Genomic DNA, 7,500 nt, shown 5'->3' with positions numbered 1-7,500 from the left:
ATCATCGCCCATAGACTCTGTGTGTTCCTTTACCGTTGCTAATGCAATTTGTTGTAACACGCAGTTATGTGGACTGTTTTATTGTGGAATGGATCGACCCTGTGGTATTTTACTAATTGGGACATTGAGCTTTGTAATGTTCATGGAGATTTTGTGTATTAGAGGGCGCGCGTGTGTGTGATTAGTCACGTCTGCTTGCGTGATTTTATGCTGCATTTGTTTTTGGAAGTCTGAAAGATACAAGGGTTCCCTCAGACCTATGACCCTAAATATAGTGGAAATAAATATTATTCTATTAGAGATGAATGGTAGGTCGAGTTCTGAACTCATGTTTACTATCCTTGCTGTTCTCGGGGCGCCGAGGATAATCCTCATGGCTTCATTTTGCACTCCCTAAAAGCTATTTATTTCTGATTCCTTACACTGCAACAAGTGCAGTGCATGGTAGTCTACAACTGACCTTATAAAAGCCAAGTAAAACAGTCTAGCGAGCTTAACATTGATGCCATGTTCTCTTCCAAAAAGAACTTTCAACGGTTTCAGTCTCTTTTTCAGGGAAAGGATCAGGTCTGCGTCATTTATGTTCACCCCGAGATATTCATATTTATGACACATGTCAAGCTCTTGGTCACCTTTGCGAAAAGTGGGTAGGGGTATGATACATGGATTGAGAGCCATTGTTTTATCAGCGGAGATGACTAATCCACACTCATGAGCCCTGGTTGTGAGTTTGTCGAAAATTATTTGCATCCTTTCTTGTGATGATGCTTTGACACATATGTCATCAGCATAGCATATAATGGATTCATCATCCCCAAATGGAATATCTGCCACCAGCTGGTGCATGAGGACACTGAACAACATAGGGCTGAGAATTCCTCCCTGTGGCGTCCCAAGTTCAAAAGATTGTGAAGTGGAACTTCTCACTCCCCTGAACAAGACACTTGCAGATCTGTTCGAAAGATACATTCTAATCCAGCTTAATCATTTACCCCGGATGCCAAAGCTTACTAATTGTTCTAAGATAATTTATCTGTTTGCAATGTCAAAAAATGACTTAAGGTCAAGAAAAACAGTGTACTTTCCTGGATTAGAGTTTGAGTAGTACTCTGCAAAGCAATGTTGTGTGCTACGTCCCGTTATGAATCCGTACAGTCTGTGAGATAATTTACCTTGCAACCTGTACCTGAGTCTGTTCAAAATTATCCTTTCTAGAACTTTGCATACACATGAGGTTAGTGAAATTGGGCGGTATTTATCAGTGTTTGGTTTCGGTATAAGGATGATTAGACTGCGCGTCCAGAGGTCAGGCAGAATACCTTGTGACAAACTTAACCTGCACAGGTGCAAAAGGGGATTACCAGGTACCTGAGCTATAAGGCGGAGGACACTATAGGTAATTCCATCTTCACCTGGTGCAGACGCTTTTCCTTTGAACAGTGCATTGTTCAGCTCCCACTCAGTAATCTCAGCAAAGTCTGAAGGGTCTGTCTCAGAACATCCAATCTCAATGGCAAATTTACGTGCAATTTTAGACTGACTAAGGTGGTTCTGAATATTTGTGGGAAGTGAGCTCAATTTGGACGCTCCAGCCCATTGACTAAGGAGCATGTCTGCTTGTGCAAGAGGACTATGGTACTGCGGGATGTTAGTTGGTTTGCTTTTTTTCCGGACCTCAGACATTGAGGTGTTATTGTTAATGCTTTGTAGGAACTGTTCAGTGTTCTTTTCTGAAATGAGTTTTTAAGCCCCGTAGATTTTTGTTAGCCTTAAGAAACTGAATAAGGTTGTCACGGGTATTGTCCTGCTTGTAGATTTAAAAAAGCTCCTGAACTCGCTCTTGTTCCCTTAATAGTGTAGGATCACTGACCTACTTAGGTTGTTTTAGGCGTTGTGAATTGTTGCTCTTTAAGGTTTTCTTTGGACAGACCCAGGTGTTGTAGTAATCAGTGACCACTTTCGTCATGTCCATGGAGATTTTATCAGCACTCGTTACTGTGTAATCGTTATAACAGTCATGAATACGTGATTTTAAGTGGTGCTCATGGTAAGGAGGATAGACTATTATCAACAGCGTATCTCGTTACTATTGCAAAGTGGTCACTGATTAGCTCTGTTTCAAGTATGCTTCTGACGTTTCCATGCACAATATCCCTTCCTATTACATAATCTATCCTGACCCCCGCCACGCGAGTTTCCCTGTCTGTATCATATATGGTCATAGATCTATTGTTAACAAAATTTCGGAACTCTTCGCCATTTTCATTGCATTGACTGTCTCCAAATGTATAATGTCTAGCATTAAAATCCCCCATGCATATTTTGCCGTAATTCTGAAAGTTGGACAGTGAATCAGTTTGAAACTTTCTACACCTTGCGTATACACTGTACAGAGAGAAAAACCTAGAGGCTGTTTGAATATGTAAATGCTGATATTGCTCATTATTGTCATCAGACTTCTGCACCAACTTATGCGGTATGGTGTCATTGACATAAGTCAATAGGCCTGTCATTCCTGTGTTCGTATAGGAGTGGTACCCTCTAATTCTAGGGGCGGTTTTTATTTTAGTGGCTGATGTGAAGGGCTCTTTTAGACAGATAACGTCAACATTTTTGGTATGAATGTAGTAGAGCAAGTCATTAATTCTACGGTTGACACAACGTATATTCCATGAGAGAAATGTAATTATTTTCTTGTCCCCCATCACACCCTATGATTAGCTGATTGGTCAAATTTGTGTTTGATGAAGCCCTTTAGTTTGCATATTTCTTGTACAGCATTACATATCTGTGCTGCATCTTGTTTATTTATACCGATTCTGCGCTTTCCTCATATTGATATTATACGTATAATCCGTACCTGATATCATTTTCTGAGTGATGTTCCATAGTTCGTCCGTTTCCTGCATATTTCCGTCGGCGTTTTTTCACTGTTACTGTCGTCACCGTTTTTAGATGATTTGTCGGTGGTATCTTGAGTAATAACAGTATCACAGACCTCATTCGTATTTTCGACATCACTAACATCATTAGAAATCATATTTTCCCTGTCTACTACCCGATCACTTTTTATTTCTATAATCATTTTTCTTATTTCAACAAGCTCTTGCCTGATGCTTTCATTCCTATTTTCAACATTACTAACATCATTAGAAAGCACATTTTTTCCTGTCTACTCTCCGATCACTTTATATGGGTGGGATGTGGCTGGGCTGGGCATCGCCACTCCGCGGTCGATGGGTACGGTCGGGGCAGCAGGGGGGTGTGCGCGCGGCGGTTTGTGGGGGCAGTTGCGGTGCCAGGCCGCCACGCCTTGCTCTCTGGTAACCAGGTATTCCCCGTATCTTTTGATTTTGGGCCGATAGTCGTCATTATTCTGGAGAGAAATTCCTGCGAAAGTCCCATTAACCATGAGGGCCACGTATTTTTGTTGTCCCCTCTTTACGTAGACATAACGAGAGGATGTCCATTTCCCCTGCACCATGTCTAGCGGGCCTTCCTCTTGGAAGGGCGGTAGCTGACTGACCTCCCTCATCCACTTGATTTTATCGACTGTAGACGTGTCCTCCGGAAAGGCCAGTGTAATGTACTTTTCCTTTGGGGCGATGGGTTCACGTTGTTTAGTCGTTACTCCGGTTGCATTATTGGTCATGTTGCTGGTGTGGTGTTGCGACGTGGTCTTCACTGTCTTCCTCCTCTTCTGAACGAGTTGGAATCCCTCGTCATCCACATCGGGGTCGACAGGCGAATCCACACCGTTCATTTCCCTATGTTCAGTGAAATCAATCCCTCCCATAGGGTGGGGGGATGAGGGGGTGGTAGATGGCAATGCGGGGGCCCCGAGCACGTCCCCCTCCCCCTCCATGATGGGACAGCGAGGAGAGCGAGGAGGTGGTTGTCCACTTCTACGGTGATTAATTCCCTGCGGTCGGGCGCGGGGAGGGTGTGAGCGCCAGGTCAAGTGCTGTCACACATACACTCACCAGGGCTCGGTCAACGGTCGTCCGTACAGCACCCTGTTACCCTGGCACTACACTCAGTATTCGTAACTTTTACTAAACACTGTCTTTTCTAGATGCCTTGACCATAGTATCTGACACAATTTGGTGAGTATACACCCACGCACACCACACACAGTTTGGGTATAAGGACAACCCAGGTGAGGGGGTTTATCCCCGTGAAATCGCCCAGAACACAGGAGGAATCCTGGTGACGTCCTGCTTTGGTGTTACTAGGCTTTGAACTGTCTAAGAGTTGATAGTGAAATTGTCCGTATACTTTTGATTTACTCTCCAGTTCTCTAACCTGAAACAACCGCTACGATTCAGTGGATGACGATAGTTGCTAAGCTTCTCATGTATACATCTTATACCGTCATTATAATTGAGATCATAATATTCAGTAAAATGTGGATATTGTCAAAAAAGGAAGTATAGGGAAATCTTAATAAAATCATAATCATTTTTCCCGTAAGAACAGGTATACCACGTAAGTAAAGTTGATCTTAAAACCTTCTTACCACAGCGCAAAATATCATTGTATGAATGTTGTAAGGAGGTACTATATACGCTTATGTAACTTAATCCATACGAAATTGATTCAATTTTGAAAGGAAGTTGTCCAGTTCGTCAGAGGAATAACAGAGGTATAAAGAGCGACACTGTTTCCTCTCGTCAGCCTGAGATCAGTTCCACTTACATATTCATACCCAATACCAGGCGGAATTGATATGCATCATATCTGACTTTAGAATAAAATTTGAATATTTGCTTCAGGCTAAAAGTTTTCCATTACATATAATTGACAGGAACTGCGATCTCGATATTGTTCCCAAAGATTTATTGGTAAACATATGTACAAACAATCCAAGCTAGTGGCACTAATAATGAAACATTGAGAGAGGCAGACGGCATAATACACCTACCTTCAATGTAAACTAGATGCAGAGGCAGTTTATATATTTTATTGCCGAAAATCCAAATTTATGACTGTGGATGAACCATAAACCTTTGCCGAAGGGAACTATGAATCCCAGATAAAATGTTAGAGTGATATGAATAAATGAAATTGCATAAGTATATTTAAATGAAATCACTGCGTTTTGTAGACATCGTATTACCCGTTGAACAGCTTTCCCGTCCTCAATTACACCATTGTTAATTCTGTGACCTGTTTCACCTCTGAAGAGTCTCAATTGCTGCTGGACTTTTTGGTATAAACATTTAATATCATTCAGGACAACTGTTGTTATAACTAGATATCTATGGTCCTGTAGGATAACTATTACAGTGCTTGTTTTGTCAACTGAATTTCTTTAATATTCCGTGTGGCAATGGGAAAGGATTTTTTTATATATGTCATATGCTGAATAAAAGATCGTCAGTAAATGTAAAAAAATATCTATGCACCTAATATATTCACTAACTGTACTCTGTCGTTGTATAGTATGTGTATGTGTGTATGTGGATGTGTGTGTATATATGCATTTGGAAAAGTATGTATGTGTTTTATATATATATATATATATATATATATATATATATATATATGTATATATATATATATATGTGTGTGTGTGTGTGTGTGTGTGTGTGTGTGTGTGTGTATGTGTGTGTGTGTGTGTGTGTGTCTGTGTATGTGTGTGTGTGTGTGTGTGTGTGTGTGTGTGTGTGTGTGTGTGTGTGTGTGTGCATGTATACTTTCGGGACGTGGGTGCTGACGCAGAAACGCTCCGCAGAACAATTGAGGCTGAAGTAACGACGACTTGATTCAAGGCAGTCACAGGAAGAGTTTGGAGTTTAGTCCTTTATTTACCACCCTGGCTAACTGCACAGGGTGTGGTACATTTAATACATAGTCATAACATTACATAGGGGTATTGCATTTGAAGTTTAGCCTATAACATTGTTATGAGTACTTTATCAGTTTAAGGAAAGGAACAATTGCAGTCCTTTATCTACTCATCTGCCATGCCGGCATATAGCTTGGGCGTGGAAAAGCATTAATACATTTGATATGCGGTTATGTGATACTACATTCCAAATTTAAGATGATATGAAGTAGTTACATAATTCTCGGTACCTCATCCTAGGTGGTCTGAAAGGCTGTAACACAAGGCACTCTGAGATATAATGTACAAGTGTTCGCTAATATTCTTCATTACACAGTTTACACTTAGTTTCTTCAACATTACAAACTGTACTGACCTGCCAATACAATCTATACCCAAGCCTGATTCTTGCAGTCCCAACATCACACTGTCTTGTTCTTGTTTTATATAAACCATAGATGAAGGAATCTTGCCTAAACCGGTCATAGTGCTTTATGCTACAGCTTTCAGGGTGTTGAGAATTAATCAACTCAGTCAAGTCCTCTCTGAAGGAGGCTTTAATGATGTATAAAATCCTAGAATGAGGTATCCCAAGATCTATATCCACACTTTGTTTGTCACATGCTGACTTTGCTAGGCGAACGGCATGGTCATGCCTAGGGAATCCAACATGCAATGGAATCTACACAAAACGTATATCATGGCCTCGTTCTTTTGCACGATACACGTTTATCTTGATGCCATTTGCAATATTTCCCTGCACCTTTGTCTAGAGTGTTTAGAGCCTGGAGAGCACTCTGTGAATCGCAGAAAATGACCCCTGAGCCTTGATTCAATAGAATTCGGTGGCCATGAGTATTCCTGCCAACTCAGTTTGCGTAGTGCTAGCCCAGTCATGAACCCTCCTACAATCCTGGTGCTGCAAAATATTTTTTTTTATATATAAAACAAGAGCGCATCCTGCTCTGCTCCCAGACTGCAAGGATCCGTCAGTGTAGCATTCATATGCATTGGACAGAGTTTCTAGATACTCATTGATAATTGCAAGTGCATACTGCTTAAGTATAGCAGGGGGGACACTGTCTTTTGGGGGGACAATCGTATAACATACACTTAGGTCCGACATTTTCCACGGTGGTACAGAACGTCCATGTAGGGTCTTAGTTATGGGTATGTTCAGCTGAGCTAAGTGTTTACACGTTACTTGTACCCATGGATTTGAGTATGAATCGATGTTGTCATTCAAAGATAGCTCTTCTGCTCTGTGTTTTAGTTGTTTTTAGAACTCTATACAATGGAGGGGTTCTCTAATTGATTTGACACTAAATGTGGTATTTATATATAATATTCTTTCATAAACAGAAGAGTTTATGATTATTATTACTATTATTACTAGTAAAATCACTATGGTGATCGTTATTTTCATATCATTAATATCATGATTATTATTTCTATTATCATAATTATTATTGTTATTATCACTGTTATAATTATCAGTATCATTATTACCATTATTTCATTATCATTATCATAGTTGTTGTTATTAGTATCATCATAATAATTATTATCATTGTTAGTAGCATAACTATCATTATTGCTATTATTGGTGTGATCATTATTATTATTATTATTATTATTATTATTATTATTATTATTAATATTATGATTGT

Source organism: Penaeus chinensis, chromosome 27 (assembly GCF_019202785.1).
Source record: "Penaeus chinensis breed Huanghai No. 1 chromosome 27, ASM1920278v2, whole genome shotgun sequence".
In the NCBI taxonomy this organism is placed as follows: Eukaryota; Metazoa; Arthropoda; class Malacostraca; order Decapoda; family Penaeidae; genus Penaeus; species Penaeus chinensis.
Note: the sequence above shows the minus strand (reverse complement) of the source record.